This window comes from Lycorma delicatula, chromosome 10 (genome assembly GCF_047948215.1).
Source record: "Lycorma delicatula isolate Av1 chromosome 10, ASM4794821v1, whole genome shotgun sequence".
Classification (NCBI taxonomy): domain Eukaryota; kingdom Metazoa; phylum Arthropoda; class Insecta; order Hemiptera; family Fulgoridae; genus Lycorma; species Lycorma delicatula.
In genome coordinates, this window is record NC_134464.1 from 15,558,659 (window position 1) to 15,586,031 (window position 27,373).

Below are 27,373 nucleotides of genomic sequence, written 5' to 3' on the forward strand. Positions count from 1 at the left end.
AACTTATCTGCTATTTCAGTCGGTTGTCGGCCTGCAATTAAATAACCTTGGCTGTACCTTGAAAAAACATCAATTATTGACAATTTTTTTTTCCAATTAAATACTATCAATGTACAATATTTGTAATGTATTATTGGGCGTTGGTGTAAAATTCATCTCTAAATATAAAGGAGTTCTTTCATTTTTCATTTTTAAACATATTTTGCAAATATTAATATAATTCTGTATGTACGTTTTTAAACTTGATGCGTAATATAATCCTTCAATTTGTTAGTATGTTTCTCCTATACCGCAATGATTTATCTATATGGTAATTATCAATTACTTCTTGTAATTCATCATTATTAATAATATCCAATAATTTACTCTTACACTTTTTTAAGTAAATTCAACTTATTTAAAATAGTCAATTCTGTAACTGACTACTTTAAAAATATTCTACAATAACAGTTGTAAATCTTTCATAAAAATAGTCTTCAAAATGTAATCTATATTTTATTTTTGGTATCAAATATTTCTTACCAAAGTTAACAGTATAACTGATGTAATTATTTTTTGATATTTCTTCAATATATTCTACTTTTACTATTTTCGAACAATCTCTGTACTTTTAACTTACGTGGATTATTTTTAACTAATTTTAATTCAATTTGATTTTTTCCATAAATTACTGTTTCTTCAGATATTGGTGTACTTGTTACAGTATCAACTTCATAATTTGTGTACATTGTCTGGTCGTCTTCTTCGATTTGACATGAAAGAAACAGGTCACCTTCTAACTGGTTTTCTACAGACTGAATTTCCTTATCATCTATATTTACTAATCATCTAATTCTGGGAAATATAAAATATAGGTTTCATTCACTAATTGATCAACTTCATTTATATTCGTACCTCTTTGATTATTTTCAAAATTTTTACCTGTTTTTTCGTTAATGTTTAATTGTATCCGCTATAAACCGTCGGCTTTTTGATTTTTCTTCCTTTTTTTTTGTACGCGATTTAGTAGTCAAATTCTACGAATTAATATGTAATTCAATTTTCGTAATCTTAATTTCGTCAATCTCACAATGCTTACTTTGAAGGCTACGGACTTCTATTTCCTGACAGATAGCTTGTTATTTGTAAAACGTGTAATTCAAAGTTGCCACACACCTGTGCCTTACTTTTGTATTTATAGCAAGAATAAAATGTCGAAATACAGTTTCATCGTTAAAAATAAAAATATGTCTACTTTTTGGGAATGAAATAAAAAATTGAATAATTAATAAAGAGTGAGCAATGAATAAGAAAATATTTGTAAAAGAAAAACAAAGAAAGTTTACGCATCATATTGTTATTATCAAAAAATATTCATTACACAAAATTATGCAGTTATAAGCTCGATATCTAAATTTTATTTTTCTGTCGTTTAATATAAAGCACATATCATATCTTGTCATACGCCACTGCAATGCAAAAAGTGACAGCTATACGATTTATGTTGCCAAATTATAATCTCATATGAATATTATTATTTTAATTGTAAAACCCAGAAAAATATCAAATACTAAAACATTATCGTATTCGAATGTGGAAAAAATAGAAGGCATATAATGAACTTGAATAATTAAAATTACACTATTTAAGTTTAATCTAAATTCACTAATAATTCAAATTTCTGTGGATAAACTAATATAATTTTAAAACTGGTTGTTAAATATTGCACATACACATATTAATTGAAGAGATAAATTAATTAAAATAATTTTAATTCCAAAAAATAATTTTCTTTTTTCTCTTTTTTGTAACTACACTCGTATTTAAATTTCGTTTGATATACTCGTATATACGGTGTAATAATTACTATCGTAAATTCATTTTAGTGAAAAATTATTATTTTTTTGATTGTACATACATTAATAGATTGCCGTTATGCGCTGTTTAAAGGAAACACATTTCTTTGTCGTTTTTAAAATTCAACGTAGAATTTTTTTATAAGTTTGCAAATCCTAATTTCCCTAAATTTTAAGAAGAATCTTAACAAGTGTACAGAAGGACTAAAAATAATTCTAATAAAAATATATATTATATGTCTAATATGAGTGAGGAAAATCAATTTACCTGTAAAAATAATTTTCTTCTTTTCTTGTTGTGTTTAGTTACCGAATGAAATTAATTAACAGTTTTATTGAACTGCAAGACCACTTTGTACATGTCACGACTTTTCTTATAGCAGAAATCGATTTTTCACCTTACTTAAATATGTAAGTCTTTTGTTTCTTTAGCGTGCGGTAACTAGTTCCGAAAATTGGATTCAAATTCTAGTGAAATAAGCAGAACTTGTATTTGCGGTGCTTATATGTGCTGTGTTTGAGAAAGGTATTTATAGGATATCCAATTATCCAATTATCCAATTGGGTTTCAACAGATAAGATATACTCGTATTTGTATGAATATTGTATGTAAAATTTATATGTAGCAGAATATAGAAATTCTAAAAATATTCTATAAAAAAAAAGGAAGAAAGAAAAGAGAAATGTAACCGTGTGACCGAACACGTAGACATTTTAATATTTAATACTGAAAAAAGAAAAGCCGATATGATACTACTATGACCTACTATGATACTGAAGTACCTCTGTAGCGACTTAAATTTATACCGCCAAAATATAAGTAATTCAAAAGTGGATTTTTTATTGATGTGAGTTTCCTATCTTTTTCTGAGTTTAGATGAAATGGGTTCTTTAGGAATTACTCGAATAGATTCTCGTATTTAGTACCAGAAGCTATTCTTAATGAATGTCATGTACACGCTCTCATAAAGAAATATTCCGCTTATATTTATAGGCATGGATATGTTAACAACTGTTTATTACTCTATGTCATTGCCTGTTTATTGACATTGAAATGGACACAAAGTATATATAAATCAGAACTTTGATTATTTAGCTTTCTTTTTTCAATTTTAATTCTCTACTGTTCAAATTGACAATCCTTATACGGCTGTGGATGTTCTTTTGTGATTTTATGTGATATTGTGCAACATACAACTGTAGCTGTTCTGTTGCACAAACAAATCAAATAAACAAATAAAAAAAATTATTCACAATCATGATTACTATTTTAATTTTAATTATTATATTTTACGTAAATATTTTTTATTTTATGATTTATTTCTATTTTTCAATTAACGTTTATATTATATTGGTAGTTAGTACCTATTTCCTTTTTTGCTTATTTCTCAACTACTTTTTAAGAGATATTGTTTGAAATAATTTTTTACCGATGAAAAGATGTATATCAAAATAACGATAAGGATGGTATGTCTGATTTCGGATGATGATTAAACATAAAACATATAATTCCATTAAAATACAAATGTATTAGATAATATGTTATGATAAGTAAGCGAAAAAAATATAAGAAAATTAAAATAAATTGATTCGCCTAAAAAAACATGCAAAACATATGCTAATAGATATCGTAGTGATTGTTTGACGTACGTAAGTGATAATATAACTTAATCGTAGATTATTTATTTTCATAAATAACTGATAATTATAAGGATAGTTGGATTATTGACTTGGGTATATACAGAACGTAACAGTCAACGTAATTTTTCGGATTCTGATATTTTTTTTACTTTAAATGATCTACGGTTGAAACTGAATATCCTTTTACAAACTCAGATGTTATCCATCAAATTCTCAACAATAAGTGATGGATAGAATATTAACAAATATATTTTAACTCTTGTTCTATCCATATTATTATGGTATACTCTAGCATGTTTTGTGTAAATACACATTTGTTTAAGGCAAAATTGCAATATTTTTTTTATTGCCAAGAGCCTTTAATTGTATCGTTATGTGTCTCCGAAAGTGAATAATGAAACTGAGGAAATGATTCTTATATTCTTTATAGACAATATTTCTTTAAAGAATGTATTTTTTTTGTATACTAGACACTTCTTTTTATATACTGTTTTCAGGAAGATTGATTACTAGTTGATGTATAAAAAACATTTAGTTTTAATAATTTCCTACCTCTTAGAATATCACTGAAAATACATTTAAAACTGATTTCTCAATATTTTATATAAGGTTAAATGCTCCCTTCGATTTATAATCAACACTAATAATTGGAGTAGGATGCATTTTTTTGATAACGGAGTAACGTGCTTTTGCTAAATTTTTTCAGCTAATAAACTACCAACTAAGAAATTCACACCCATTTTCGCTAAAATTAATTTTTATACGCTTTTGAATTTTTTTTTTTTCTCTAATTATCGTGTTCAATAAATGAATTTCAACACCATTTTTTGGCGGTGAAATCTACGGTATCGAATTCTGTAAAAAAAATCCCCTTTTTAGACTCTAGTAATAAATAATATTATGTATACGCAACTAAACTTTTATAATTTAATTCCGAATGATAAATTTAAATGTGTTCACGACGTATCACCACTTGGTATTAGATCTTATTCTGTATAAATCTGTGAATTGTGTCTGAAATTTCTATTGTAAGGACGTCCCTGTTATCTATTTTTTAACAAAATGTGATACTGTCCACGATAATAAATTCAAGGAAAATTGTTTTACAATTTAATTTTTTACTTTTCAGTGCATTTTTATATTTGATAATATATTATATTTTTATGTTTAAAATTCTCAATTTGATTTAATTCTTATTTTTTACTGTCAAGAGGGTTTTTCTAATTTGTTTCATTTTTTCATTAATGTTAATATTAATATTAATTAAATAAAAGCTTTTTTAAAAAATAATTTTTTATATGTAATCAAATACATTTTTGTATTTTTTTTTTTGTTTTTTTGAATTTTTTTTTATTTTTTACTTTTTAGTTTTAATGAAAAATAAACTTTTTACATCCAAAAAAAGTATTTTAATAATATTTATATCTGAATATTATTTGTTGAGTATTATTTGTTTATCTAAATATTGATTGTTCAAGTTTGTTTGTTTATTAAGACTAAAAATTAAAAATATTTATTTTTACATATCGAAGTTACATACGTGTACCAAATTTCAGTCAATTTCATATGATAGTTCATGAGAAATAAAAATGTTCTGCAACATGCATGAATTTAGCGCAAGGGTATGGCGTGGTGGTTGGGGGTGGGTCATATCCAAATTCTAACACCGTAGTATTGTATTGTCATCGAAGTTACATACGTGTATCAAATTTCAATGATTTTCATACGATAGATCAAAAGATATAGCAGTTGCAAGATTTGATTATAACTAAAGCAAGTTAAATAAGTTTATAAAAAAAATGATAGTGGCAAAATTACTCAAACGTAGAATTATCTAAAGAAAACGGTGTTTTTTTTAGCAATAAAAAATTTTTATAAAAAAGTATTTTCTGAATTTTATTTATTCTTTTCGGTGAATGAAAAAATACCAACCTTTATAAAAAATATATATATACATATATTTAAACGTTGGTAATAACCTACTTATAGTGATAACACAAGCCTGAAAAAACAAGTAAAGTTCACAGTATATTCATTTCTACATTAATAAAAATAATTGTGACTATTAATATTATAATCTGAACTGAAATAACAATATATAGAATATAAATCTGGTTGCGTGAAAGGATTTTAACATAATAATCTTCGGATTATTAACTTTAAAATTTGTGTGTATATCCAGTGGTATGGTAATTTCATACGATAACTTCATAAATGTTACCACATTTTAAAGCGTAAATCAATGGTGACTATTTGTTTACTAACACGACTACATAACAATAGATAATTGACCGACTTCCGCGAATGCATTTGGTATTAACAATTCCTAAAAAACACTTCTTAAAAATGCAGGGAATAAAACAGGCAACAAATTCGTCCTATTTTCCTGGCATCGGCATTTATTCTTTTAAACGTTGGTTGACTCCACCACCCTTAATATTGCCCTCAAAGTATTTTTTTTTTTTTTTTTTTGGCTATTTGCACTACTGGGGTGTTAGGTAGACATAAAACAATTAAGAGAAAAAATAAAGAATAGATAAAAAGATAGCGTTTTTAAAAAAAGGGAAAAGAAAATGACAAGGGAGAATCGGGAGGAAAAATGTTTTTAAAAAAGGTAAGATAAGCATGTACATGGCTGAGGTTAATAAAAAGTGGGGATTTTTTGAAAATGAGCGCCAAAGAAACTACCCCATAACATTGGAGATATTAATCCGAAATCTTTACTTACAAACTGCCCCTTTTACACAAGTATCTGCACAAGTCTAAAGTTGTTTAACTTCAAACACTTCAACACACGTGTGTACACGTACACACGTACTGCTACAATTATTCTTTTTCTCGCAACATAACTCTGGAATTTAATATATAGCTCTAGAAATTCCAGGAAAGTAAAAGAAGTTTCCTTTTACTATTAAACAGTTGTACGTAAAAATATCTCTGTGGTATCGATTTATTCGTAAAAATTAACTTCTTTCACGTCGTATGTCGTCAGGCGTACATATTTATTTCTATTTCCATGAATACAAAGATACATTTATTCATGGTCGAATACAAATTTTATGTTGAATACGTACTTTATTCTAAAAATAGTAACAAGTCCGATACAGAAAAAATATCGTTAAATTTAAGGTATTTCTTGTAACTCACCACTCGCAATAACAACACACTTTGTGAAAGTAGTATTTCATACTGGAGGATATTATTTGATTTCTTATATGTTCATGAGAAATAGTAAAATCTTATATAACAGAGTACGTAAAATTCGATAGATAGTTTTTTTCATACGACGCTTTTTCGTTTAAATAAACACCTTCAGTAATCATAAAAAAGCAGTATTTACTCTGCTAGAATTCGGAAATATTGTATTAAATCATCTATCGCACTGTAAAGGAACGAAAAATTGAGATAATTGAGGTCAATGTTGTTTTTTTTCAGAATTAAAAAAAAAGTAATATGTGTTGATGTAGTATTAATTATTATTCTAAAATACACGAACCATCTTAACACGCATTCATCGATTAGTTTAATATCCACATAAGTTACATATAATAATGTTTTTAATAAAATGTTTTATTCATTCGACAGACATGTAATTTTTCTCCTAGCCATTTAGGGAGATTTAATTCGCAGACTTACGGCCGCTTATCTAATATGAACTTGAAATTTCAAAACTATGCAGAATTAAAACCTTTCCCTTTATCTAGTTTAATTTGATTATCGAATGAAGTTAAAATTTTAAAATGAAAAATGTGAAATAAAAGTACTTTATTAAATTGCTGTTATATATTTGTCCCAGCAAATTTAAATCCGGGAACTTAAATGCGGTTATTTAATAAACGCCATATCTCTTTCGGTAAATTAAATTGCCTTTACGGTATCTATATTTTTAATTAATGTTTCTATTTAATACAGTCAAACAAACTCAATTTATGTGCGGTCAACAATTATTTTCAGAATTACATTGACTTATCCTTAGAGGAACGAATAGTGCACATTTTCCAACATAATCGGTTGTCGTTTTTGCCACAATCAAACATAGTTATCCCTTTGCTTTTAATTTTACTGTTAAATTCATATAAGATTTAGAATATGACTCGGCTAAGCAAATTGGATTATGTCACTTTTATAGTTGAAGTGGGGTATGTATACACGTATGATAACTTAGAATTATTCGTGATATAATTAAAACTTTTGTGTAGTTATGATATAGTTCTACTTAGTATAATTTACATTAATTCTATTTAATCTACATTTACTTATAATATACATTATAATGTAACAACTTTCCTTAATTTCCGTTACTCAGGATTCCGATGGCGTTATTTCAAGTACATATTATAATGTAAATAGGAAATAAATAATTAAAAATATGGATATTATTTTGAAAATATACTCGTAAAATAACAATACTATAACCATTAAAACGTTGAACTAATGATCAGAAATAATTCTGATAATAAAATATTTTCAGAAAAGACAAACTAAAATCGAAGTCTCGAGATATATATACTATGAGATGCAGATACAATTTTTCTATTCGATCATCGTTTTTATCAGTGGTCACTAAACAAGTCCATCCGTAAATTATAAGGTTATCTTCTCTAAGTAATCGAAAAAAAATAACAATTTGATAAAGCATATAATGTAATCTCTTTCAATTTAGAAACCTATCATATACCACATTCCGTTTGTGTTTCAATAAAACATTTAATTATCCCTGTTCACAAACAATAACTAACTCGGTAAGATTATTTATATTTATGATTATTTATATTATTCATAAAATTCTCATAAAACGTCTTGCCTATCATAAAAACAAAGATTATCTATCATTCGCTATTACTTGAGGTTTCAGTAAAAATTCTAGAAAATATTTAATAAATTTAATTCATAAAATCCTTTTAAATTGTCGGACAGTCATCAAAGGCTGTGGAAACTCTCAAATAAGATTCCCTTTTGTACTATCACTCCGGGTTGACAAGAAAATCCTTTACTGCAAACGTATTCGGTTACTTCCCAACACTCGCTTTTTTATAATTATCCATCTACTGAAACATCCATCATACATACACGTATACCTGAGTACAACTTGATATCAGATTTGGAGGATCGCATGCGTAAATTATTCAATACGAGCATATATTGACATATATTATTTGAAGAGTATGTCTATGGTAGACTAATACATGCGGACATTCCGGTCCTGGATGATTGCATCGTCGCCACGTTCGCTGATGTCACTGCTATCCTGGCCGTTAACGAAAACTCTGGCCTAGCTTCGCAGACCCTACAAATGGCGCTGGATCGTGTGGGCGTGTGGCAGAAAAAGTGGAGAATTAAGGTTAATTAAGGTAAGTCGAGGGACGTCACATTTGCCATGCGGAGAGGTGTGTACTTCGATGGTGTTTTGATCACGCAAACGTAGACTGTGCGGTATCTGGGACTATCTGGGAACCTGGATCGGCGTTTGACCTGGAATTGTCACGTGAGGATGAAGAGGAAACAGCTAAACGCAAGGTACAGGGAACTTCATTGGCTGCTACGGAGGAACTCAGGCCTCACGTTATCAAACAAGATCTTAATTTACAAGACTATCCTTTGCCCAATCTGTATGTACGGTGTGGAATTGTTGGGAACGACTAGTAATAGTAATGTGGAAATTATAGAACGATTTCAGAACGAGCGAGTGTGATTGCTGAAGCTCCGTGGTTCACGCGGAATTATGAGATTCAGGATTATCTGGAGCTCCCATCGGTTGGTGAGATTGCGGCGCAATGTCAAATACCTGCAGAGGCTTGAGAATCATGTAAACCACTTTCCAATTAATCTACTCGATAACAGCAGAGACGTCCGACGGTTGAAACGAACCCATGTACTCGACTCAGGGTCTGCGTAACAGTTTGGAATCTAACACCGTCAAGTTTAGTGGTGTCGTATCTGATTTCTTGTTACTTCTCTTTCTTTTTCTTTTTTTCTTTTTTATTAATGTTTGTTTTGGGACTACATGGTGCTGAAATTATTGGTTTGTGATTTACGACTGAGCTTGAAATTTCATATTTGACTTTAAGTTTACTTGCAACTGTTTATTGTGTATTATTTAATTTCGGGGTTCCTTAAGGACCTTCTTATCACGTGCTTTTGTCAGAAAACTTACTTATGGCTCCGCAGCAGAGCCGATTATAATTATAATTGTTATTGAGCAAAAAAACAAACATTTATTTTTTATTTTTTTATTTATATCTAGTTGTTTAATACAATCTCAGGTTTAAATTGAGTTTTGTTTTTCGTATGAAATAATTTCTTTAAGATACATAATGATAATCTTACACAAAAGGGCATTTACTGTAATAAAAATATTAATTTATAATTCTGTTTGTAATTAATACAAATAAAATATTATTTTAAGATTGCTTAGTACCACTATTTATGTAAACGAATTATTTACGTATTTTTAGTAAAGGAATATTTTAATTATTATTTGAACGCACTAACAGTTTTTAATTATTCTTTATACTAACAATGTAGCTCATATATGAGATGTGTTACTTGTAGTTTTACTACATTTTTTTCTTTATTTTAATGTGTATATTGAGATTTAATTTTGTTCATTTTTATTTTTATTACACAAAAATAAAACAGAAATAAAGTAAAAATTAAAATCTTTAAACATTCAATTGAATTTTCATCAGAGATAGTATTGTATTAGTTACACGTTTTTGAAGTTCATACACTATTCGTAGAATATTTATATTCCAGGTCATTTATCTTACAGTCTATGAGAAAAGGTAAAAAAAAATGAATTAACACTAGCTTTGATTGTCAGCCTTTGACCATCAAATAAAAGGTCCAAAGTCATATGTGTGACTACACATTAAAATATTAAATTTTCCACTATTTTCATTGGTGGGTTCAAAAATAAGTCAATCAGTTTGAAAAAATTGGTTAATCTTGAAATAAAATAGGGTCAAATCCAAGGTCACCATGAGGTGTCCCTCTCCAACCTGATTAACTTTTGTTCAGGTCATTTTTTTTGTATTGTTCAAAGTTTATGAGAAAATCGTCGGGGCGATTAAAATGAAGCACTCTGTATAATAATGAAGTAAAAACATTACTTTTTTTTTCTTTAATGTTTTAATCCCAACGGGGATGTTTTTTTGTTTTGGCATTGAAGGTATTTTTATTTACAGTCAGTTCCAATTAACGGGAACTATAGGTAAATTTAATTACAAATAACAAATGACATTCACAAAGAGGTTTCCATTGATATTTATCAAAGAATCTTATACGTATACATATGTAAGTATAAGTATATTACTTATCTTATATATAAACACAACTTATAAGCATGTTGGAACATTTTTTACTTTTATATTAATTCCATAGATTAAAATGTACATGCATTCCTAAAATTTAACGGATAGAATCGAATACGAGATTGTTTTTTTTTTTATTAACTGAATTTTTACGGGCATCGACTGCTAAGGTCATTAGCCCTCGTCACATTCTTTAAAAGAAATTATTATCTCCATCAGGATCGTCATATGTAAGGGTGTAAAGGGCCCTTACATTTTATTTAAAAACACAAACTTCACAATAAACATTAAAACATGAAAGACAAGGACAATCACAAACACTTACGGGGTGTAAAGGGCCCCAATATTAAAATTTGAGATAGGTTCTCAAAAGACCATGAACTTAAAATTAAAATTAAATTAATCAATACCATATCTTTCTTTCTTCTACGAAGTCTCATTTATAGTTTGCTTAAGCACCCTCGGGGCGACCAGAACCGCCGTTGAGCAGTATATCAGTCGTGCCAGGGTGCCGTGGGAGTTGAATCCTTCTTATATCAGGCCATAGGCATGCACGGCGCACACCCATAGCCTCGCGCCCTCAATCCACCCTTGAGGGTCCCCCATGCCATCATCGGACACACCCCGACTCACTGCTCTTGAATGCAGGTGAGCCAAAATGGCCTAGGCAAGAGGGCTACCTCCCGTCACTATACGTGCCACGCTTCGAGACTCCCTTATATGTATTTATAAAACTACCGCTTAGAGTATCTTTTACCACAGCTTTAAACTTCCATTTTATAGACTTTTAAGAAGTCCACTGGCGTGTAAAAATGCAACTATATTTTCTTCATTTCCATTATCCAGATCAGCACTAATATTATTTGTAAGACGGAACCTCTTTCTGAGGTCCTCATATATGGTACACTCTTCTATTAGATGCTTGATTGTCAGTGTTTTATTACAAACACCGCACATTGGTCTCACTTCGCTGGTTAACAAATATAAATTTGTTAATCGCGTGTGACCGATTCTAAGTCTGGTCACCGCTACTTGTTCACGGCGAGTCAACTTAAAGTCGCTTTTCCATTTATAAGGAGAAGTTTTAACTGAGTTTAATTTTGTATTTAAACTCCTCCATTCAGCGTTCCACTTGTTTTTTACTATGTTTGTTAGACGGTTTTTAACATCTGCCACTCTTACAGGAAATGCATCCAAATCGTCGCAGACTGTTGCCTTTCTGGCAGCTTCGTCTGCGATTTCATTACCTGTAATACCAACATGCCCTGGAGTCCATACAAAAACGCATCGCTGTCCTCGTTGTTTTAGTACGTATAAAATGGACAGGATGTTTGCAATTAGGACATCCTTAATGTTCTTGTTCCGAATTTCAACGAGTGCACTTAATGAATCGGAACATATTAGCATTCTCTCTTCGCAATAGTGTTCAGTGTAGCGAAGAGCTTGCTGAATTGCAGTGAGTTCTGCCGTGTAGACACTGGCCACATCTGGCAGTCTCCAAAAGTGGGCTTCTTCATTTACATATATCGAGCATCCAACACCATGTTCGGTTTTAGAACCGTCAGTATAAATTCTAATATGTTCTTCGTAATTACTGACGGTTGCCAAAAATTCCTGCTGGATGATCACTGCTGGTTTCTTTTTTATTTCTCCTTGAGAGAGATCCAAACTTGTATTTACCGCTGGCAAGAGCCATGGCGGTATTTCTCTAGTAGAAATTGCTAGAGTCTCTGGTATAGGAATTTCATATTTTCTTCTTAATTCGTGGTACATAATTCCGGCTGGTCTGGAATAGGTAGCACGACGTTCGTATAATGCAGCCATGGGATGAATCGTAAACAATTTATTATTTATATGAGCAGGGAAAGCCCATATATTTGCTGCATATCTTAACAAGAGGATCTCTCTTCTATAATGTAGTGGCATTATTCCGGCTTCAGACATCAGACTAGCCGCCGGACTTGAGCGGAAAGCACCTGTTGCATATCTTATTCCGCTATTATGAACTACGTCTAACTTTCTTAGAAGGCTTCTTAAAGGCGTTATACGCCCTTTTCTTTGTTTTTATAGCTTCACTTATTTCATCGTTCCACCATGGAACGGGTTTCTTTATAAGTTTCCCAGATGTTTTGGGAATATATCTCGATGCCGACTCAATTATTGCATTTGTTATGGCGTCGACATCGTCTCCGATAACTCCAGTTGTTTCCGGGAGTATCGTTCTAGCTGTGAAGCTCGTCCAGTCTGCCTTTTCAAATAACCATCTTTTAGGGATGGGATATATAGTTCTTGTAACATCAGTTACAATTTGCACCGGGAAATGATCGCTTCCATGCAGATCGTCTATAGCATGGAAGCTGTACATCGGTGCTATCGATCCGCTTATAAGTGCAAGATCTATACAGGACGTCGATCCATCTCTGGCATTGAAAAAGGTTCCTGATCCGTCGTTTAAAATAATAAGTTCTGAATTCATCAGGAACCCTTCCAGTTCTCTTCCACGGGGATCTACTCGATCCGATCCCAAAAGAGAATTATGAGCGTTAAAGTCACCCACCAGTAAAACAGGTGGGGGAAGCTCGGAAATTAGTCTTTCTATGTCATCCTTATTCCAATCGTAATTCGGTTAGTATATGCTGCAGACAGTGACCTGGAGCGGACGCTTCATTCTAACGGCGACCGCTTGTAGGTTTGTGTTTAGAACAACCGCTTCGGTGGTAGCTCTAGTCGATGTTAATATAGCTACTCCACCTCTAACTCTTATATTTGGCGGTTGATCTCGCCGAAATATATTGAATCCTTTTAATTTAAAATTTTCATTTCGGCGGAAATGTGTCTCTTGCAGACATATACAGATCGGGTCTACATCATGTACCAAGCGTTGGAGCTCATGGATGTTTGAAAAACATCCATTGATGTTCCACTGTACTATCGACTCACTAATTTTTAATTAAATTATTGTCTGGGTTTTCCTTTCGGCCATCCTTTTTTTCGTTTCGTCTCCATGTTGCGAACAGCAGCATGCTCGCGGAGAAGGTCGTCGCCTGTACGGCTTCCGGTCTCCGTGTCGGAGACCACCGAAGCCGCCGACGACGACGGACATGGATCGGCGCTGGTTTCTGGCGCCGATTGAGAGGCGGCAACCTGGTCGCTCCCTAACACGGGGGGCGCACCGGTCACCGCCTGTGGGAGGGGGACCCTCGCCCCCCCTGTGTGATTTTTTGTGGCCTCTGAGGCTTAGAGGCCACTTCAGTTGCAGGAGGCTTGGGAGCCTTCATAACAGTCTCTGTAGGTATTATCGTTTTCTTGTCATCAAGAATCTTACTAAGACGGACTTGGCATTCTGCTTTGGCGTCCGTTTTCTTCAAAGCGAGAGCAGCTTTCGCTGTTTTATCTTCGGGAGGAGGCTGTACTAATATCTTTGGCTTTATTGGATCTTTAATATTGAAAGATTTCATTTTATTGTTAATAATTCTTTCAATCATGTTAGCCAAGTTCAGAGCAAGTTTACTGATGAGCTGACTTTCATCTACAGCAATTGGAGCAGGAGCAGGAACAGTAGCCGCAGCTTGAGCATAAGATGTTGTTGCTCTGGGTTTGCGGGCGTTAACAATCTTTTTGGCTTCGATGTAGCTGACTTTCTGCAGAGTTTTAACTTCCTGCACAGCTACTTCTTCTTTGTAGACAGGACAATTCCTGGATCTACATGAATGCTGTCCCTTGCAATTGATGCATGTAGGGGGCTCTTTACACGGCTCTCCCTCATGCACCTCTTCGCCGCACACGCATATTTGCGTTCTCTCACATTTGATGGCGGTGTGGCCAAAACGTTGGCACTTGAAGCATCGCATTGGTTGCGGGATAAATGCCCGCACATCCAATCGATGTATCCCCGCTCTAATCTTCTCCGGCAAGGTAGGCCGGTTAAATGTGAGAACATGAGAGGCTGAAGGTAGGACCTCGCCATTCCTCCTTATGTTCAATCGGCGACACTCTATGACTCCCTGCGTTGACAACTCCTCTTGTTCCGTACAATTTAGAAGGTCCCGACAGACGACCACACCTCTTGAGGTGTTGAGCGTACCGTGGGGATCGACATGCACAGCCAGTTCTCCAATCTTTTTAAGCCCTAAAATCTTTTGAGACTGGACATCATTTACAGTCTCAACATGAAGTTCCATGAAGGTCTTCCTTTTTTTTTTTACAGGGACACCAGCGCATTTGGTTATCTCCCGAGCGATGAGAAAAGGACTCACCCTCGAAAAATATCCATCCTCCTTGGTAATAACCAAATATTTAGGTTTCGGTGTATGATTGCTCTTGAAAAAAGCTTTTTGTAAGTTCTTTCTAGCCTCAATCTCTATCCTTTTAGTTTCCGCACTTTTTCTCCGTTTTGCCTCAGGCGAAACGGCTGGTTTAAACGAGGGTGTTTACGTGCACCCTCTGCCACGTTGGTTTGTTCAGGAAAATTCATGAACATTGATCCCTTCTGTAGCAAGGCTAGCTGCCGGGGTACACCCCCACTCCAGGGCTACTAACCTTGGAGGTCCGATCCGGTACTCCGGTGGAACCGGCATATGTCCTGGCAGAGAGTGGATGCGCAGTCTCTGCACTGACTCCAGGCTCCTACTCACCGAAGCTTTCAGAGCTCCCATGCACCGACATACATGGGCACCATTGCTACATGCTTACCATCGCAGGGGGCATGTGGACAACGGAAGGGTCTCCGTTACACCTGCAATAACATTGACCCTGGCCGCCAGATCGCCAGCTCTAAGAGTGGTATAAATCCATTTCCAAAATCGTTTGTTATTCCATTTCCTGCAGGTAGCCAAAAATCCAGTCCGTTTAGTGACCTTAAGTTGGAACCAGGTCAAACTTAGCAAAGCATAACCGAGAAATTTACTCGGAACCCCGTTAGCCAGCTATATGTGATGTACAAAGGTACAGCTGTTACCGCCCTGGACGTGGAACATAAATGTTGTGTTCCGGACGTGGGGATTATCTATCTCAGGGCATGAATATTATTATTTTAATTGTAAAACCCAGAAAAATATCAAATACTAAAACATTATTGTATTCGAATGTGGAAAAAATAGAAGGCATATAATGAACTTGAATAATTAAAATTACACTATTTAAGTTTAATCTAAATTCACTAATAATTCAAATTTCTGTGGATAAACTAATATAATTTTAAAACTGGTTGTTAAATATTGCACATACACATATTAATTGAAGAGATAAATTAATTAAAATAATTTTAATTCCAAAAAATAATTTTCTTTTTTCTCTTTTTTGTAACTACACTCGTATTTAAATTTCGTTTGATATACTCGTATATACGGTGTAATAATTACTATCGTAAATTCATTTTAGTGAAAAATTATTATTTTTTTGATTGTACATACATTCAATAGATTGCCGTTATGCGCTGTTTAAAGGAAACACATTTCTTTGTCGTTTTTAAAATTCAACGTAGAATTTTTTTATAAGTTTGCAAATCCTAATTTCCCTAAATTTTAAGAAGAATCTTAACAAGTGTACAGAAGGACTAAAAATAATTCTAATAAAAATATAAATTATATGTCTAATATGAGTGAGGAAAATCAATTTACCTGTAAAAATAATTTTCTTCTTTTCTTGTTGTGTGTAGTTACCGAATGAAATTAATTAACAATTTTATTGAACTGCAAGACCACTTTGTACATGTCACGACTTTTCTTATAGCAGAAATCGATTTTTCACCTTACTTAAATATGTAAGTCTTTTGTTTCTTTAGCGTGCGGTAACTAGTTCCGAAAATTGGATTCAAATTCTAGTGAAATAAGCAGAACTTGTATTTGCGGTGCTTATATGTGCTGTGTTTGAGAAAGGAAATGGTATTTATAGGATATCCAATTTTGAGTTTCAACAGATAAGATATACTCGTATTTGTAAGAATATTGTATGTAAAATTTATATGTAGCAGAATATAGAAATTCTAAAAATATTCTATGAAAAAAACCGGAAGAAAGAAAAGTGAAATGTAACCGTGTGACCGAACACGTAGACATTTTAATATTTAATACTGAAAAAAGAAAAGTCGATATGATACTAAAAATATGTGATGTACCACTGTAGCGACTTAAATTTATACCGCCAAAATATAAGTAATTCAAAAGTGGATTTTTTATTGATGTGAGTTTCCTATCTTTTTCTGAGTTTAGATGAAATGGGTTCTTTAGGAATTACTCGAATAGATTCTCGTATTTAGTACCAGAAGCTATTCTTAATGAATGTCATGTACACGCTCTCATAAAGAAATATTCCGCTTATATTTATAGGCATGGATATGTTAACAACTGTTTATTACTCTAAGTCATTGCCTGTTTATTGACATTGAAATGGACACAAAGTATATATAAATCAGAACTTTGATTATTTAGCTTTCTTTTTTCAATTTTAATTCTCTACTGTTCAAATTGACAATCCTTATACGGATGTGGATGTTCTTTTGTGATTTTATGTGATATTGTGCAACATACAACTGTAACTGTTCTGTTGCACAAACAAATCAAATAAACAAATAAACAAATTATTCACAATCATGATTACTATTTTAATTTTAATTATTATATTTTACGTAAATATTTTTTATTTTATGATTTATTTCTATTTTTCAATTAACGTTTATATTACATTGGTAGTTAGTACCTATTTCCTTTTTTGCTTATTTCTCAACTACTTTTTAAGCGATCTTGTTTGAAATAATTTTTTACCGATGAAAAGATGTATATCAAAATAACGATAAGGATGGTATGTCTGATTTCGGATGATGATTAAACATAAAACATATAATTCCATTAAAATACAAATGTATTAGATAATATGTTATGATAAGTAAACGAAAAAAATATAAGAAAATTAAAATAATCATTACAAATATATATTCTAAATTTACTAACCGTCTAGGTTATTACACTTAAAATACTCATAAGTCAGGCAACCGTTGACTTTTGAAAAGTTAATATTTAAAAAATTAATATTATCAATATATTATTAATATTCTAATAATATTATAAAATGATTTATGTTAATTTTCATTGTAAGAGTAATATTTACTTATGTAATACTTACAAATCGCTTATACATTTAATAACATCTAATATTTATGTTAATTCTTTTACATAAACTATAACAATATTAGATTTTACAAATACTCCCTCCATTAAAATCATATTTTGCCTTAGATATTACGTGTATAAAAATCATTCAAACATTTATGTTTTATAATATAAGGGTAATTAAATCTTTTAACTTAAAATCGAATGTTTTTTTCAGAAAATCCATCAACGAAATCTTATATTAATCGCATAACTCACGATGATTGTCAAAAGCAAAACAATTGATGAAATTTCATGAATCTAACTCTCTGAAACCTAGCCGTTTAAACTCTACATAAACCAATTCACCGTAATGATTAAAATTAAACCTTTCACAGCTGATCGCAACAGTAGCCAAAGTTTCAGCAGAAGATACTGACCGATGAACTGTTGGTCATTGCTATTTTAAAAGGAAAAGTTTCAAATTTTATCTGTTACCCACAAGGCGCAATTTAGATTGATTATGACAAAAATAATAAGCATTCATGAGTCTCAAGGAACGTCAAGTAATATGCGTGTTAGCAGAGATCGTAGACAAAGTCCTTTATCCATATCAAAATTCTCTACAATTCCATAACTCTCCACTTAACCATTAATTAAAAACATCATGACTGAAATATTTTAAAGTAATTGTCAGTTTATTTGTCAAAACCACACAAAATTGTTCATATATATATATCTTTTCCATCAAAAAATCGAACAGTATTACCGGCTATAAGAGGAACTACTTAAACAACCTTCATAACATAACCTAAGACACAAGTAAAAGATTTTTAACTGTCTATTTACAATATTTTTTTACGTTTGTAACTTATTTTAAAGCTCGGATTAAATTGCTATATAAGCTAAGATGCCTTTACAATCTGTCAACAAACAAGAAACTTTTAGTTAATATCGGTTAATTATGATGTAAAATTCGTATTTGAATTTCATTTGAAGCAATCAAAGTGGATTACATTTTTTCTTATCAAGAATTTCTGTATATATTTCACTGGAGGAGATAAAAACCAGGCAAAATGTTTCGCCAGACGTAATTCGTTAACGAATCGTTTCAGGGTCTATGTTTCTATGTACTTTTTTCTTTAATTTTACACGTACAATGCAATTGCCAAACTATGAGCCAATAAGGTATAAAAATTACGCCAAAGTATAAAATAAAGATTTAATGTACTTCTTACATGAATATTTAATTATATTTCATCAGAATATAAGGAAGTAACACAGAATTCACCCCGTATCTATAACTTGACTATAACATCATGAATGTTCATCATACTTAATAGCTTTTAAAATTTTTGACGTACTTTCATATGTTTGTTTCATTCCTACAGTATGTGCTAACGGTATAGAAGAAAACTTATTCTAGTTATGCAACAACACTGCCTTTAAGCTTCTTTTTGATGAGTGCATAAAAAAACGTCAATCATGAATAACATATTTAATGTCCAGTTCAGACATTGGCTTCCTACTAATGGCAGGAACAAATTAAATCATCTCTTCTACAATATTTCAGTAAATTTTCGTTTCGATTCCTATATACTGAAATTTTAGTATCCCTGTTTAATAAATTCCATTCTTTAATTAGTGAACCTAAGAATTCTGCAAATATTTCAAAAAATACAAGTCACGAATTAGGTCAGTCAGTTCTGATTGTGTGATGAGGTGAGGTTCAGTATTTGATTCTTTTGTAATGTAATTAATATCTATCTATTGAAGTTGAGAATTCATCGGTTAAGCCTACTGGAAAATTTTTTTCCAAGAAGTTGGAGAAATTGGAATCGGTAAATCAACACCGTGAATTACTGGTCTCGTAGATGAACGAACTTTAGGGTATACAATACTGCTTTTATTGTTTTAATTGATATCATAGCGGTTAGTAGGCTCTCGTCAAATAATAGGTTTTCCAAAATGCAAATGCTCTTTTTTCCGTTTACATATTCGGTTAGTTTAACGTAGCACTTGACGCGTGCTACATGTAGAGCCCAGAATTTATCGTCCCAAAACCTTCCCTAACCCCCTACCCACACGACCCCCCCCCCAAATTTTTTGACTGCATTTTCGGTCACATACATTTTTACTTACCTCCTCAACCCCCCAAACATTTTTTTGGGGCCCCTCCCCCGAGTGGGTATTCGTAGAACTTGGGACGGCCCCCTGAGTACAGTACTATATCATGCGAAAACGCGGTTCACTCCCTATGGATGGGACATCCGCCCAAAGTAGCAGCAGCATGACAAAATCGGCGACGGTCAAGAAAACCGATCTAAAAGGGAAGAAGAGGCTCCGTCAAGGATCTTCCGAGGAGGAAGAAGAGGCACCCGATACAGTGAGCAGTCTAGCATACCAATTGGGTCTGATACTGATATCGTTGAAACAGCATTTAGGCCCAGGTTTGAATAAGTATATTGCGACCCATGAACAGGATCTAAGGCTAGTATACGAGGGACTGAATGCGCTTTCCAAGCTGTCCTCTCCAGACACAAAGACTTCCCAAGCTACCCAAACGGACCCTATTGCGGGTGACGATTACATGGAGTATATTTTGACCAGCGATTTGAGTGATGAAGAACTCATTGAGCTCCTCCCTAAAAGGTGGCCTAACTCACTTAGGGGCAAGCTAAAGTTGGTTACTGACCTTCCACCTGAAGTCAAAGACACTTGTACTCTTAGAGATTTAAGGAGAGTAGGTGAGCAGGATATGGGTAACAAACTCGCAGCTGGTGACATCATAAAAGACGAAATAACTCTAATAGGAGACCAAACCGTTGAAGAAAAGAAGAAGAAATTTAAGATACATTATGACTCGGGAGCCCCGGAAAAGGAAAACCCTTTCTTGTTTATTGAAGGCGTTCAAAAAGATCACCAAATTCAGCGTACATACTGCCTTCGGGCAGTATGGGAAATTTTGCCAAGAAGATCATATCTTATATCTTCAGAGCAAGGGAAACACCTGTATATGTGTTAACTCTCCAAGGGGATGGTGGGACCAGGCACATCGATAATAATCAAATTCCGATAAAGAAGGCTACTCCACCGGCGGAGCAAAGCCGAACAGTGATTGTTAAGGCGGAAGGAAAAACGTACGCGGAGCTCCTCCGGTCCATGAAGGATGCTGTCACCAGCGAGGAGGCAAATAACGTCATCTCATTGCGAAAGGGCCGTAACGAGGAGCTCCACGTTAGGATACAGGGTGCAGAGAAAGCGGAACAATTTACATCTATCCTGAGGGACAAGGCTGCCGACCTTCACGTTGATATAAAAAGCAGAGCTGGAAGGAGAACTGTTGTGCACATCCGAGATGTCGAGCATGACACAACTGAGCAAGAGGTTATGGCTGCCATTATAAAACGCGTGGGTTCCAGCGAGGAAGTCAAGATAACATCCATGAGGAAAGGTTTTGGCGAGACACAAAATATTACGGTCATGACCTCTTATAGAGCGGCATGCAAACTGGTCGAGGAAAGAATAAGAATCAGATGGATTAGTTGCCGGGCGTACATCCGGGAAGATGAAGACAGGTGCTACCGTTGTTGGGGCACGGGCCATAGAAGGCACAAATGTAAGGACCCAATAGGCTCGATTTGTGCTTCAACTGCGGTAGCAGAGGTCACAAGATAGCGGATTGTCTTGAACCTAAGCAATGCCTCGATTGTAAGAGCGGTGAACACAGGAATGGAGCATGGCAATGTAAGAAAAAATTGCATGATTAGGACTATGTTAGCGAATGCCAATAGGAGTATTCTCGCTCACGACTTAATTAGTCGTGTTGTTGCAGACAAGAACGTAGACCTCCTTGTGGTCACCGAACCCAATAAATATGAAGCTGCCAAACTTGGATGGACTGTTGATATGTCGGGAGATGTTGCCATTATGGATGTAAGTCATAGTATACAATGGACTTTCAAGTTTAGAGGTAGTGGCGTGGTGTCTGTTGAGACCGAAACAACTCTATTCGTGGGTGTGTACATTTCGCCCAACATTGCGATCGCGGACTTTACTAACTTCATCGACACTTTACAAGGTGTGATTACCAATTCAACCAAGAGGATCGTAATGTTGGGTGATTTTAACCGCAACATTTTGCGGTTAAAATCTTGCCGATCTCCTGGAAACTGCCGGCTGCATCTGCATTAATGACGATACGCCCACGTACGTAGCGAGAGGTCATCGGTCGGTGCTTGACCTCACCATCCTGGACTCTAGGTGGAGGAGGAATCAGTACCAGTGGATGGTTCTCTCAGAAGATATAGCGAGCGATCACCGCGCCACTATCTTGGATCTGAAAGACGTAGATTTCAGGCGTGAAGTGCACTCCCCCCCACCGAGATTCTCATCAGTACAAATAGAGCAAATCGTCAACAGGACATCAACAATCACCTGAGGCTTTATCTAATATAATAAAGCAGGAAATGGACAGAATGGCAGCTAACAATACAAGGAGGCGCTCCGTATATTGGTGGACTGCCGAAATTGAAGCAATGAGACAAGACCTCCAGTCCCTTAGGAGAAGGAAACAACGTATTCTTAGAAATAACAGAGAAGGGTACCAGGAAATAGCCAATAGATACCTCGAGGCAAGAAGAACGCTCAATAAGGCTATTAAGAGACGTAAAAAGGATTGCTGGATCAGGATCTGCGAAGAGCTTGACAGCAATCCCTGGAGCCAGGCATTTCTCCCACCACCACCCCATTCGGTCGCCCTAGAGCATAGACCAAATGTTCCGTGCCAAGAACGGCTACTGAGCCTCAAACAGTTTAGCGACCCAAATCCTAAAAGCTCCTAGTGAGCTACCTAACGTGCGTGAGCGAATCAAGCAGGGCGCCATACAGCACCCGCTGAAGTGTCCCAATCGCTCACTTGTTAAACATAAAATTAGATCGGGGAGGCGCACCCCTTGTACAACTTATTACTACGTCGATTAATTAAAAAGACAGCAAATTTGGCTGCCACGCCTCGGTCGCTGTATGCCAGCTAGTACCTGTCCACCACTTAACAGCGCTTGGAGCTGATTTGGCTGATGGCCAGCCCTATTACCAAGGTTGGTTTCCAGCAGCAAAGCTTTAGGAGTCTAAATGCAATTACATTTAATCCCTTAAATTTACCGATGACGGTTGAACATAGCAACCTCATCGAGGAACTCCCACACGGTCCGACAGTGCGGCTCTCGCCACACTGCCTCGCCGCTTGTGAGCGGCCAGGTTCCCCCTGACCTCTAAGTTCCAGGGTGGCACGGTCTCTGGCCCCCCCAAGGGCCGGGCAGTCGTACATCATATGTACATTGGACTGGACCTCCCCGCAGACACACAACTCATCAGCCACCAGGCGAAACCGAAACAGATATTGGTTTAGATTCACATGGTTGGTGAGCACCTGGGCTCCCGACGCCCTTAAAAAGGAACTCGAGGCATACCATCCACCCAAATCCTGTATAAAACTATACAAGGATCTACCCTTAGTCGTGGTGTGCCATTCAAGCTGCCATGCCTCCATCGCGAGGCTTTGTAGCCTTTTCCGCAGACGGGAGATGGGCAACTGAACGAAATTTGGCTCCGGTGCATTGTGATCACCGTTCCGATCCGGTTCTGGCCCGGCTCGAAACCGCATCCCAAATGCCTCGGCCTCCCGACCTCTTCGCAACTTCCACATGACTGCCCGAATTTTCACCACTAAATCGATTGGGAGAGCCTTTCCCAATACAGTAGTAGCCTCGTAGGAGGTTGTTTTAAATACACCAGTGCATACTATCATGGCTATGCGCTGGGCACTCCTTAAATTTTGAAGTAGTGCTCTATTCCTTTCCAACCTATGCGCCCAAACCGGCGCCGCGTATGCGATCATACTTTCGAAGACGCCTCGGTACACCAAGTACATTTGGCGGCCCGACAGCCCGTAGTCTTTCCGAGCAATCCTTCTAAGCTTGTGCATCACAGAGACAGCGTCCGCCGCAACTTGCTTAATATGGTTACTAAACAGCAACTTATCATCAAACAAAACACCTAGGTACTTATGAACCCTTACTCGGCTGATTACACAGCCTTTATATTTAATGTGGGGGTTTCGACTGCATGATAATTTGTCTGCGCCCTTTAGAAGCATAAACTTCGTTTTGGGCACAGAAATTTTTAAATTTTGAATGTCCATCCAGCCTTCGGCGGTTGACAAGGCCGCCTGCGCTCTGCTTTCTAGCTGTGGTCGTGAATCTCCACGAACTAAAAGGAGACAGTCATCGGCGAAAGCCTGGGCCGTGACTCCTTCTGGGAAAGTCAATCCCAGAAATCCGTCAAACACCAGGTTCCACAGCAGGGGACCGAGAACGGAACCCTGCGGGCTTCCCCTGGTGACGGATTTTTCCACAACTAGGTGCGCATCTTTAAACAGAGCCGTTCGGTTAGACAAATAGTCTCTTACCACGGCCTGTGTGGCTTCGGGAACATTGCGGCGTTCCAAAGCATAGAGGACAGAACTCCAACACAAGGAAGGAAATGCTGCCTCTATATCAATAAAAATTGCCAAAACATATTTGCAGTCGGCGCTTTCCACCTCGGCAAGAGCATTTAAGATGCAATTATCGGTGCCAACCCCTTTCATGAAGCCATATTGGCCTCGATTTAGAATATGGCTCATATCGATGCTTTCCTCGAGCCGTTCCACAACCAGCCTTTCCAGCAACTTGCCGAAGACCGGCAAGAGGCTGATGGGTCGATAACTGCCGACCTCACCAGGATCCTTTCCAGGTTTCAGGATCACCCTTACCAAAGCCACCTTCCAGCAACCCGGAAAGCAGCCCCAGCTTAGGCATCCCGTGAACAGCCTGCCGAGAGGCTCCCTTATGACAGGCAATAAATGATGGAAAATATCCGGGTCAAGTTGGTCAATCCCCGGTGCCTTCTTTAATGCCATTCGAGAAACCACTCGGTCTATATCATCGGGTTCCACGGTCCGAACGCCAGGGAATGGTGTTTCACCCGCCCTGACGCCGATTTCCGCTTCACCCTCCGGAGCATCTGGAAACAGAGTATCCAGGAACGCCCGGTAGGTCGCCACAGATGTTAAAGTGTGGTCACGACCACCTAACCCGCACCGAACACTGGACAACACGTGCAATGGGTTCGGCTTGTAACAAGACTTTGCGAGCTGCCAGGGATCGCGTTACAATTCCCGCATGGAGTCCTTCCAAAACTTGAGTTTGGCTTCCTTGATGGCGTGAACATATTTATTACGGGCACGCCGGAAGGTCCGCAGACGCTCAGCGCGCACGTCGTTGACAGTGATCCCCGTTAGGGGGCAACGCTGGTATCTAGCCCGAGCGGACCTCACTCTTGCGCGCAGCACGCTAAGGTCAGAGGACCACCATTTCTTGCCGGGCCTCCGTCTGCCTTCCACAGACGACCCCCCGGAAAATGGGGTCATGACGGCTCCAGGCACGCTCAGATCAGCGGACTGCCTGCTTATGACGGGTCCGTCCATTGCCCTAGGCCGCCGTAGGAGGGGTCCAGGCATATCGTATTGTGACCAAAAAGTTCGGGAGACGTATGCCTATCCTCAATAAGACCAGTGTTGCAAGGGAGGTAGCCAGGTTGTTCCCGCATACAGTGCCTGATATCGTGAGATCCACACCTTGCGATAATAGAAGATTCACCATGGAAGAGCTACAACTTGGGGCGAGGAGTTTGGCAACCAAAAAGAGCCCTGGCCCGGACAAAATTCCGGCAAATTGAATGTTACTTGTCCAACAGAGGATGTCTGGTGGAAGCACAGGAAGAAACAGTACATTTTCAAATGCACGGTGAAGTTCCGCAGGGCTCTGTTCTGGGGCCGTTGTTGTGGCTGGTGATTATAGATGAACTCCTTAAGAAGGAGTTTCCTGTCGGCGTTCATGTGCTGGCTTATGCAGATGACCTTGCAGTCCTCGTAGAGGGAAGGACGGTCTTGGAGGTGCGCGAGAGGGAGTATGCGGCAATCGACACTATACAGGAGTGGTTGAGGTCCAGGGGTCTGCAACTGTCTACGGAAAAATGCCGGTGTATTGCCTTTACGGGTAGAAGAGCGCTAGAACCGTTCAATATTTCCATCAACGGTCATGCTATAGAAGAAGCGAAACATCAAGTACTTAGGAGTTATCCTCCAGAAAAACGGTAGATACACCGAGCACATAGTCAATGTATGCAACAAGGCAGAAAGGATGATAAAAAGTCTAAACATCATTATGTCATCGCAGAATGCCCCTCGGGCCTCAAAGCGCCGTTTACTGGCGACCACCGTCGTGTCTTCGCTTATGTATGCCGTTCCAGCCTGGTGGCGCTCTATCGCCATCAGGCGCAACAAAGAGAGACTGGCGAGGACGCACAGGTGTGTGCTCCTAGGTGTTGTGTCCGCATACAGGACAGTGTCCTATGCCGCCCTGTGCGTGTTATCGGGTACACCTCCTATTGACCTAATCGCCCTCATCCCCAACATCAAGCCATGGTTGTCGAGAAGATTAGGTGAGGTTGATCATCACCTAACGCAGTTTTTTACAGGACATGGTGTTCCTTCAATAACTAGCTGCACAAAATAGGCAAGAGAGAAGAGCCAATTTGCAACTACTGCAACGAGATAGATGATGCTGAGCACACCTTTTTTGAGTGCAAAAGGTGGGACACACTTAGACATAGTAAGGCACTCACAGGTATAACTCCAGAGACAACAATAGACTACATGCTAAGAAGGTAGTCAAACTGGAATAATTTTGCTAGTTTTGTTAGACAAGTTGTTCTACAGAAATACTCCGATGAGAGAAGACAAGGTGTTGGCTAGAATAGGACTGGGTGGACAGCCTTGCTGGTGAGGTCCAGCATGCTGCGGTGTGTTGGCACTTTTGAGCCACCAAGGACTCCAAGGGTAACAGTCAGGCAAGAGCACACTGAATACTGAAGGGACCCAGTACCGCGTCGCGGCGAACTGGGTCTGGCGTGCTGTATTAGTATTGCCCTTTTGGGTCCCCAAGGGACCAATATTGATAAAGAACTCTCAAAAGGAGCTAACCGGTAGGCCGACCTGCCTTGCCGGTATATAGCCGGTAGGTGGGGAGGCCTATCTGAGTTTAAAGACACTCCCCTGGGCGGCGTAATACCAACAAGTCGGTCCGGCCCAGGGGAGCTAAGAGAGAAAAAAAAAAAAAAAAAACCACCCAAGAACACCGCTATCCACGATCTAGTATTCAAATCCGTATGCAAGTAACCGCCTTTACTGAAACTTGAATGCTGGAACTCTCGGCTTTCAAATCAGTTGATTTGGGAAGACGCGAAGGCGGGAGAATGTTTTCAGTCTGCTGTTACCAAAACTTTACAATAATGAAAACGTACTATGCAACCCGCTTTCATCCGGTTGTTTTGATGCTGAATCACGGTGATGAATTATCACGTAATATCGACATTACAACACGACTCATTCTTTCAA

General features: G+C 36.4%; 1 protein-coding gene across 1 annotated transcript in view; it reads right to left on the minus strand.

Moving 5' to 3' along the window:
- Positions 1-27,373, minus strand: part of LOC142331365 (odorant receptor 56a-like) — a 309,107-nt gene that overhangs the window by 78,498 nt on the left and 203,236 nt on the right. The gene's annotated exons all lie outside the window — the stretch shown is intronic.